This window comes from Pseudorca crassidens, chromosome 4 (assembly GCF_039906515.1).
Source record: "Pseudorca crassidens isolate mPseCra1 chromosome 4, mPseCra1.hap1, whole genome shotgun sequence".
NCBI classification, from domain to species: Eukaryota; Metazoa; Chordata; class Mammalia; order Artiodactyla; family Delphinidae; genus Pseudorca; species Pseudorca crassidens.
Window position 1 is genome coordinate 105779856 of NC_090299.1, and position 10729 is coordinate 105790584.

A 10729-nucleotide genomic window follows, 5' to 3' on the forward strand; every position below is an offset into this window, starting at 1 on the left:
AAGAATTCTAATGATTGTGCCAAGACTATTACCTCCTGACTCTCTTGATATTATCAACCTCAGAGTGCTATATTTGAGTGGGGGTGAGCAGTGGAATATTCTTCTTCCTACTACTGTTTCATATCCAAATGCCTGTGTGCTGCCAACAAAGGCTCCTTGTCTCAAGGTCAGGATTTTGCTTGAAGTTTCCCCTTCCGTTAAGTCTTAGAAATAAGTCCATGACACTGTGTTGGGAGACTAATATTACATCAGATACCTTGCTGCCTTCTGTGTCTCCCATTTTATCCCACTTTCCTCTTTTTTGGCAGTCAGTCTCTCCCATACTAATCAACTCATGCAAACAGATAAATTCAGACCACCCACTACATTAGCTCATTAAATTTTCTGTGTTTGCATGAGTCTCAGTGATAGATGCCACTTGGGCTCAAGGTGGGATGGGACCCCCCACCCTTTATATTGCCTTAGGAGAGCTTTAATATGCTGTTACTGTAGACATTACATTAATACTATTCTTTCGTCTTCATTCTCTCACCACATGATCAGATCATCATAGAAAATGGATTGGTCTGAGTTGTTTCCAATATCCCAGTTAAAGTTTTTAGTCATCATCTCTCTGGGCTTAAACTGTGAAGAGAGAAGGGAACTCAACCTCCTACATCTCTGCTCCCAACAAACCTACCACGCCTGCACAGTGTCTGGCACATGGAAGGCATTTAGTATCTATCTGATGAATGAAGGAATGTGCAAACTCCTCCCTACCCATCCACAACTTCAGTTTCAAGGAACATGAAAGAAGAAGTGGAAAAAAAGAAAAAAATAGGCAGCAATGAATAGTTCAAGCTGCATGGTGCCCAAACACTCAATGCAGGAGAGGGTGTGATAGTTGTTCCAGGCATCAGTAAGTACTGGTTGGAATTCTTCAGAATAAACATCAAGTTGAGATATAAAGATAGAATGCAGTGCCTTCTTTCGCAGTGCCTTCTTTCAAATAATCCTCAACATTTGAAGGAATATGCTGACATGTTTATCCACATCTGCCTTACCTGACACCATGACCAAGAAACTAGGAAGTCTATTTGATTTCTAAAATACGGTATTTGGAAACGAATTTTTGTTGTTGTTAATCAAGATTAAATTTATTTTGCCAATGACCAAAATGAAATTAACCGTATTTGTAGGGGCTAGAGTACAGTTGACTCTCAAACAACTTGGGGGTTAGGGGTGCCAACCCCCTATGCAGTCGAAAATCTGTACCTTACAGCCACCCTCCATATACCAGGATCCTCCTTATCCATGGATTCAGCCAACTAAGTATCATATAGTACTGTAGTATTTACTACTGAAAAAATTCCAGGTATAAGAAGACCTGCGCAGTTCAAACCCACCTTGTTCAAGGGTCAACTGTACTCATTTTTAAAGGCCCAGTCTCCCAGTAGGTGGCGCTATAATGCTTTTAGACTGCACAAACCATCCTGTTTCCTCTTTCTAAATCCTCGCACAGTAACTGGAACTGTTGAAGCTTAGACTAGAGTTTTCTTGCCCTGATATTTGTTTGGTACATTGGTTCTCAGCCTTCATTGTGCGTCAAAATCATTTATGTTGTTTTTTAAAGTTGCAGGTACTTAGGGATGCGCCTAGGAAATGGATATATTTTTTAAAGTACTCCAGTGATTCTGTTTTACAGCCAAGATTAATAACCACTGAGCTGGTAGAGGAAAGGAGACACATTCAGAGGTAAAACTATAGAGAAGCAGTAATATAAAATAAAAGCCTTTTATTACAAGCATTTGTGAATTTCATTTCATACCATAACACAAAACAATGAACTGCAAACACAATGTTTCTCATTTATAAAAACATGGTTCTTCTTTGCTTAATTTTTGGAAAATAATAAATTTTGTTTTTAAAAAAATCTCTATCTCAGGCCTAAGATATGTTGAATTTTTAAGGGGAACCATATATTACAGACAATATGTTAGTGTAGTCTTTTGTCTTTCACTGTTCCTTCCTTCTTCAAAGAAGTTGAAATTTGCTGAAGCAGCAAATGAATACAATGATTTCTGGAAGCTCTTCCCAGTTGTCCATTAACAAGCACTTCTCATTTTCTGCAGCAGTCAATAGACAGACCACTACCAGACAGATAAAGGTGATCTTATTGTAAATGCATAAGAAGAACAAGGCAAGGGTGGCAGCCACTTCAAATCAGCCTCAATTTCCCCTTGATTTGTGGTTATCATGGTTGTGTAGGAAACATTCAAAATGTCATTCCCACCATGACATCTCCAGTAGAGGCTCGTTTACTATGAAACTGATAGATAACCTTCTGGGCTCTCACTTGCATAGGCCATTCTAAGTCCCCATGAGGGACCCTAGAATTGTGGTTTTTTAAAAATTGCAAAATATAGGATATTTTTACTGCAATTGGCTAAGACCACTGATTCTTTCCACTCCAACTTCTCCTCTGTCATACTTTCCCTTGTTTTGGGTGGTGTTGCAAGAGCCACAAGCCTTTCAGGGATCTAGCTTAGGGAGATTTGAGGACAGCGTTACTTTGGTTTAGTGGGATATAGTTATATGATGTACAGTCATTTCCGTGGATAGTTAAGTTATTCGTAGCAAGGTATCACATGCTAGTAAATGGCAGAGCTAAGACTTAGACCTGTCTTAGGCTGACCATATAATGCACTTAACACTTCCATTAGACTGCCCTTCATGTGCTTAGTGATCCATCAGCAGACCTTCTTATGACTGTCTATCTTCAAGCTCCTGTCAGGAAGTGATAGTATGTCCCTACTCCTTTCTGGCTCCGAGAATTTTTTTTTTTTTTTTAACTTTTTGCTGCCTCGTGTCTTACCAATACAACATACTTTACATAATTTATCCAAACTGGACTGCTTACACTTGCTGGAATAGAAGGTTGCTCAGTCTCTTCCCTTAGCTAATTATTATATTTTACTGATTCTTGTTGATTTGATATAAAACACTGACAATGACAAAGATAATAGAAAAGTTGCATGTTACTACAATGAGGCCATCAATGACCCATTAGTTAATGAGTATCAATTCAAAGTGTAATTATAATTAATCATTATACACAAAAAACCCTTAAAATCTTATAGTTCATATATAAAAGAAATATGAAAGAGATTTGCCCAAATTTGATAACAATCCTACAAAATTAAATGACATTTCTAATAAGTTTTGAAGCTGAAAGAAAACTTTGTTAGTAATTAAAAACGAATTTTAATCAATCATTCTAGGAGAATCAAAACTACAAAGAGGTATCACCTCACACCAGTCAGAATGGGCATCATCAAAGTCTACAAATAATAAATGCTGCAGGGGGTGTGGAAAAAAAGGAACCCTCCTACACTGTTGGTGGGAATGTAAATTGGTACAGCCAATATGGAGAACAGTATGAAGGTTCCTTAAAAAACTAAAAACAGAGCTACTGTATGATCTTGCAATCCCACTCCTGGGCATATATCTGGAGAAAACCATAATTTGAAAAGATACATGCACCCCAGTGTTCACAGAAGCACTATTTACAATAGCTAAGACATGGAAGCAACCTAAGTGCTCATCGTCAGATGAATAAAGAAGATGTGGTACATATATACAATGGAATGATACTCAGCCATGAAAAAGAATGAAATAATGCTGTTTGCAGCAACATGGGTGGACCTAGAGATTATCATACTAAATGAAGTCAGAAAGAGAAAGACAAATATCATACGATATCACTTATATATCATATGGTATCGCTTATATGTAAAATCTAAAAAAATGATAAAAATAAACTTATTTACAAAACAGAGGCAGACCCACCAAACTTATGCTTACCAAAGTGGAAAGCAGGAGGAGGATAAATTAGGAGTTTGGGATTAAAATATACATAATACTATATATAAAATAGATAACTGACAAGCGTCTACTATATAGTACAAGGTAATATACCCAATATCTCGTAATAACCTATAATGGAGGAGAATGTAAAAAAATCTATATCTATTATCTATATATCTATATATCTATCTATATATATACATAACTGCATCACTTTGCTGTACACCTGAAACTAACACAACATTCATAAATCAACTATATTTCAATAAAATGATTTTAAAAAAAGAAAAAAAATTCTGGAAGAAAAATTTATTTTTCTATCTTTTGTATAGAAGATGTTTTTACAAAATTGTCTTCATATGAAAAGGTAGAATGAATTATCATGCTATTTTCTAGATGTTACAATGTTTGTACTATGTGTCAACTTTGTAAAGTGTGTAATTTGTTGTAAACATCTACGTCTTTATTCCTGTCCTGCCCCTAGGTTCTTCAGAACCATTTTTATTTTTAGATTCCACATATATGTGTTAGCATATGGTATTTGTTTTTCTCTTTCTGACTTACTTCACTCTATATGACAGACTCTAGGTCCATCCACCACACTACAAATAACTCAATTTCATTTCTTTTTATGGCTGAGTAATATTCCATTGTATATATGTGCCACATCTTCTTTATCCATTCATCTGTCGATGGACACTTAGGTTGCTTCCATGTCCTGACTATTATAAATAGAGCTGCAATGAACATTGCGATACATGACTCTTTTTGAGTTATGGTTTTCCCAGGGTATATGCCCAGTAGTGGAATTGCTGGGTCATATGGTAGTTCTATTTTTAGTTTTTTAAGGAACCTCCATACTGTTCTCCATAGTGGCTGTATCAATTTACATTCCCAACAACAGTGTAGGAGGGTTCCCTTTTCTCCACACCCTCTCCAGAATTTTTTGTTTGTAGATTTTTTGATGATGGCCATTCTGACCAGGGTGATGTGATACCTCATTGTAGTTCTGATTTGCATTTCTCTTTAGTGATGTTGAGCATCCTTTCATGTGTTTGTTGGCAATCTGTGTATCTTCTTTGAAGAAATGTCTATTTAGGTCTTCTGCCACTTTTGGAGTGGGTTGTTTGTTTCCTTGATACTGAGCTGCATAAGTTGCTTATATATTTTGGAGATTAATCCTTTGTCAGTTGCTTCATTTGCAAATATTTTCTCCCTTTCTGAGGGTCAGCTTTTAGTCTTGTTTATGGTTTCCTTTGCTGTGGAAAAGCTTTTAAGTTTCATTAGGTCCAATTTGTTTATTTTTGGCTTTATTTCCATTTTTCTAGGAGATGGGTCAAAAAGGATCTTGTGATTTATGTCATAGAGTGCTCTGCCTATGTTTTCCTGTAAGAGTTTTATAGTGCCTGGCCTTGCGTTTAAGTCTTTAATCCATTTTGAGTTTATTTTTGTGTACGGTGTTAGGGAGTGTTCTAATTTCATTCTTTTACATTTATCTGTCCAGTTTTCCCAGCACCACTTACTGAAGAGGCTGTCTTTTCTCCATTGTATATTCTTGCCTCCTTTGTCAAAGATAAGGTGACCATATGTGCGTGGGTTTATCTCTGGGTTTTCTATCCTGTTCCATTGATCTATATTTCTGTTTTTGTGCCAGTACCAGACTGTCTTGATTACTGTAGCTCTGTGGTATGCTCTGATGTCAGGGAGCCTGCTTCCTCCACCTCCATTTTTCTTTCTCAAGATTGCTTTGGCTATTTGGAGCCTTTTGTATTTCCATACAAACTGTGAAATTTTTTGTTCTAGTTCTGTGAAAAATGCCATTGGCAATTTGATAGGGATGGCATTGAATCTGTAGATTGTTTTGGGTAGTATAGTCATTTTCACAATGATGATTATTCAAATCAAAGAACATGATATATCTCTTCATCTGTTTGTATCATCTTTGATTTCTTTCATCAGTGTCTTACAGTTTTCTTCATACAGGTCTTTTGTCTCCTTGGGTAGGTTTATTCCTAGGTATTTTATTCTTTTCATTGCAGTGGTATATGGGAGTGTTTCTTTAATTTCTCTTTTAGATTTTTCATCATAAGTGTATAGGAATGCAAGAGATTTCTGTGCATTAATTTTGTATCCTGCTACTTTACCAAATTCATTGATTAGCTCTAGTAGTTTTCTGGTAGCATTTTTCGGATTCTCTTTGTATAGTATCATGTCATCTGCAAACAATGACAGCTTTACTTCTTCTTTTCAATTTGGATTCCTTTTCTTTTTCCTCTTTGATTGCTGAGGCTAAAACTTCCAAAATTATGTTGAATAACAGTGGTGAGAGAGGGCAACCTTGCCTATTTCCTGGTCTTACTGGAAATGTTTTCAGTTTTTCACCATTAAGAACGATGTGGGCTGTGGGTTTGTCATATATGGCCTTTATTTTGTTGCGGTAAGTTCCCTCTATGCTTACTTTCTGGAGAGGTTTTATCATAAATGGGTGCTGAATTTGTCGAAAGCTTTCTCTGCATCTATTGAGATGATCATATTATTTTTCTCCTTCAATTTATTAATATGGTTTATCACATTGATTGATTTGGGTATATTGAAGAATCCTTGCCTCCCTGGTATAAATCCTACTTGATCATGGTGTATGATCCTTTTAATGTGCTGTTGGATTCCGTTTGCTAGTATTTTGTTGAGGATTTTTGCATCTATGTTCAACAGTGATATTCGCCTGTAGTTTTCTTTTCTTCTGACATCTTTGTCTGGTTTTGGTATCAGGGTGATGGTGGCCTCATAGAATGAGTTTGAGAGTGTTCCTCCCTCTGCTTTATTTTGTAAGAGTTTGAGAGGGATAAGTGTTAGCTCTCCTGTAAATGTTTGTTAGAATTCGCCTGTGAAGCCATCTGGTCCTGGGCTTTTGTTTGTTGGAAGATTTTCGATCCCAGTTTCAATTTCAGTGCTTGTGATTGGTCTGCTCATATTTTTATTTCTTCCTGGTTCAGTCTCGGAAGGTTGTGCTTTTCTAAGAATTTGTACATTTCTTCCAGGCTGTCCATTTTATTGACATGTAGTTGCTTATAGTAATCTCTCATGATCCCTTGTATTTCTGCAGTGTCAGTTTTTACTTCTCCTTTTTCATTTCTAAATCTGTTGATTTGAGTATTCTCCCTTGTTTCTTGATGAGTGTGGCTAACGTTTTATAAATTTTATTTATCTTCTCAAAGAACCAGCTTTTAGTTTTATTGATCTTTGCTATTGTTGCCTTCATTTCTTTTTCATTTATTTCTGATCTGATCTTTATGATTTGTTTTCTTCTGCTAACTTTGGGGTTTTTTTGTTCTTCTTTCTCTAATTGCTTTAGGTGTAAGGTTAGGTTGTTTATTTGAGATGTTTCTTATTTCTTGAGGTAGGATTGTGTTGTTATAAACTTCCCTCTTAGAACTGCTTTTGCTGCATCCCATAGGTTTTGGGTAGCCGTGTTTTCATTGTCATGTGTTTCTAGGTAGTTTTTGAATTCCTCTTTGATTTCTTCAGTGATCTCTTGGTTGATTAGTAGTGTATTGTTCAGTCTCCATAGCGTTGTGGTCAGAATAGATACTTGATACGACTGCAATGTTCTTAAATTTATCAAGGCTTGATTTGTGACCCAAGATATGATCTATCCTGAAGAATGTTCCATGAACACTTCAGAATAAAGTGTATTATGTTGTTTTTGGGTGGAATGTCCTATAAATATCAACTAAGTCCTTCCCTTTTAATGTATCATTTAAAGCTTGTGTTTCCTTATTATATTTTCATTTTTGATGATCCGTTCATTGGTGAAAGTAGGGTGTTAATGTCCCCTACTATTATTGTGTTACTGTCGATTTCCCCTTTTATGGCTCTTAGCATTTCCCTTATGTATTGATGTGCTCCTATGCTGGGTGAATAAATATTTACAATTGTTTTATCTTATTCTTGTAATGATCCCTTGATCATTACGTAGTGTCCTTCTTTGTCTCTTGTAATAGTCTTTATTTTAAAGTCTGTTTTGTCTGATATGAGAATTGCTACTCCAGCTTTCTTTTGATTTCCATTTGCATGGAATATCTTTTTCCATCCCCTCACTTTCAGTCTGTATGTGTCCCTAGTGGGTCTCTTGTAGACAGCATATATATGGGTCTTGTTTTGGTATCCATTCAGCATGTCTATGTCTTTTGGTTGGAGCATTTAATCCATTTACATTTAACGTAGTTATCAATATGTTTGTTCCTATTACCATTTTCTTAATTGTTTTGTGTTTGTTTTGTAGGTCTTTTCCTTCTCTTGTGTTTCCTGCCTAGAGAAGTTCCTTTAGCATTTGTTGTAAAGCTGGTTTGGTGGTGCTGGATTCTCTTAGCTTTTGCTTGTCTGTGAAGGTTTTATTTTCTCTGTCGAATCTGAATGAGATCCTTGCTGGGTAAAGTAATTTCAGTTGTAGGTTTTTCCCTTTCATCACTTTAAATATGTCCTGCCACTCCCTTCTGGCTTGCAGAGTTTCTTCTGCAAGATCAGCTGTTAACCTTATGGGAGTTCCCTTGTATGTTATTTGTTGCTTTTCCCTTGCTGCCTTCAATATTTTTTCTCTGTATTTAATTTTTGATAGTTTGATTAATGTGTCTTGGTGCATTTCTCCTTGGATTTACCCTGTATGGGACCCTCTGTGATTCCTGGACTTGATTGACTATTTCGTTCCCCATATTAGGGAAGTTTTCTTACTATAATCTCTTGAAATATTTTCTCATACTCTTTCTTTTTCTCTTCTTCTTCTGGGACCCCTATAATTCGAATGTTGGTGCATTTAATGTTGTCCCAGAGGTCTCTGAGACTGTCCTCAATTCTTTTCATTCTTTTTTCTTTATTCTGCTCTGTAGTAGTTATTTCCACTATTTTACCTTCAAGGTCACTTATCCGTTCTTCTGCTCCAGTTTTTCTGCTATTGATTCCTTCTAGAGATATTTTAAATTTCATTTATTGTGTTGTTCATCATTGTTCGTTTGCTCTTTAGTTCTTCTAGGTCCTTGTTAAATGTTTCTTGTATTTTCTCCATTCTATTTCCAAGATATTGGATCAACTTTACTGTCATTATTCTGAATTCTTTTTCAGATAGACTGCCTATTTCCTCTTCATTTGTTTGGTCTGGTGAGTTTTTACCTTGATCCTTCAACTGCTGTGTATTTCTCTGTCTTCTCATTTTGCTTAACTTACTGTATTTTGGGGTCTCCTTTTCACAGGCTGCACCCATTGTTTTTGGTGTCTGCCTCCAGTGGGTAAGGTTGGTTCAGTGGGTTGTGTAGGCTTCCTGTTGGAGGGGAATTGTGCCTGTGTTCTGGTGCATGAGGCTGAATCTTGTCTTTCTGGTGGGCAGGATCATGTCTGGTGGTGTGTTTTGGGGTGCCTGTGAAGTTACTATGATTTTAGGCAGCCTCTCTGCTAATGGGTGGGGTTGTGTTCCTGTCTTGCTAGTTGTTTGCCATGGGGTATCCCACACTAGAACTTGCTGGCCATTGGGTGGAGCTGGGTCTTAGCATTGAGACAGAGATCTCTGGGAGAGGTCTCGCTGATTGATATTACATGGGGCCAGGAGGTCTCTGGTGGTCCAATGTCCTGAACTTGGCTCTCCTGCCTCAGAGGCTCAGGTCTGACACCAGTCCAGAGAACCAAGACCTTCTCAGCCACATGGCTCAGAAGAAATGGGAGAAAAAAAAGGAAAGAAAGAAAGAAAAGGAAAAAAAGAAAAGAAATGAAAAGAAAAGAGAAAAGAACAGAAAAGATATAAAGTTATTGAAATAAATTTTTTTTAAATATTATTAATATTAAAAAAATTTTAAAGTAATTAAAAAAAAAGAAGAGAGCAACCAAACCAATAAACAAATCCACCAATGTTAACAAGCGCTAAAATCTAAACTAATATAAACATAAAAATCAGAAACTGGTCAGTCGCATACAGCAAACCCCAAGTCTACAGTTGCTCCTAACGTCCACTGCCTCAATTTTGGGATAACTCATTGTCTATTCAGGTATTCCACAGACGCAGGGTATATCAAGTGGATTGTGGAGATTTAATCCACTGCTCCTGAGGCTGCATGGAGAAGTTTCCCTTTCTCTTCTTTGTTAGCACAGCTCCTGGTGTTCAGCTTTGGACTGGACTTGCCTCTGCTTGTAGGTCATCCTCTGACGTCTGTTCCTTGCCCAGCCAGGAGGGGGTTAAAGGAGCGGCTGATTACGGGGCTCTGGCTCACTCAGGCTGGGCAGAGGGAGGGGTATGGAATGCACAGTTAGTGTGCGGAGGCAGAGGCCAGTGTGACGTTGCAACAGCCTGAGGCATGCCGTGTGTTCTCCCGGGGAAGTTGTCCCTGGATCACATGATCCTGGCAGTGAAAGGCAGCACAGGCTCCTGGGAGGGGAGGTGTGGACAGTGACCTGTGCTTGCACACAGGATTCTTGGTGGCTGCAGCAGCAGCCTTAGCATTTCATGCCTGTCTCTAGTGTCTGTGATGATAGCCATGGCTCTTGCCTGTCCCTGAAGCTCATTTAAGCAGTGCTCTGAATCTCCTCTCCTTATGCACCCTGAAACAATGGTCCCTTGCCTCTTTGGCAGGTCCAGACTCTTCCCGAACTCCCTCCTGGCTAGCTCTGGGACACTAGCCCCCTTCAGGCTGTGTTCACACTGCCAACCCCAGTCCTCTCCCTGGGATCTGACCTCCGAAGCCCGAGCCTCAGCTCTCAGCCCCCACCCGCCCCGGTGGGTGGGCAGACAAGCCTCGCAGGCTGGTGAGTGCTGGTCCGCACCAATCCTCTCTGTGGGAATCTCTCAGCTTTTGCCTCTGCACCCCTGTTGCTGCGCTTTCTTCTCTGGCTCCCATGCTTTCCC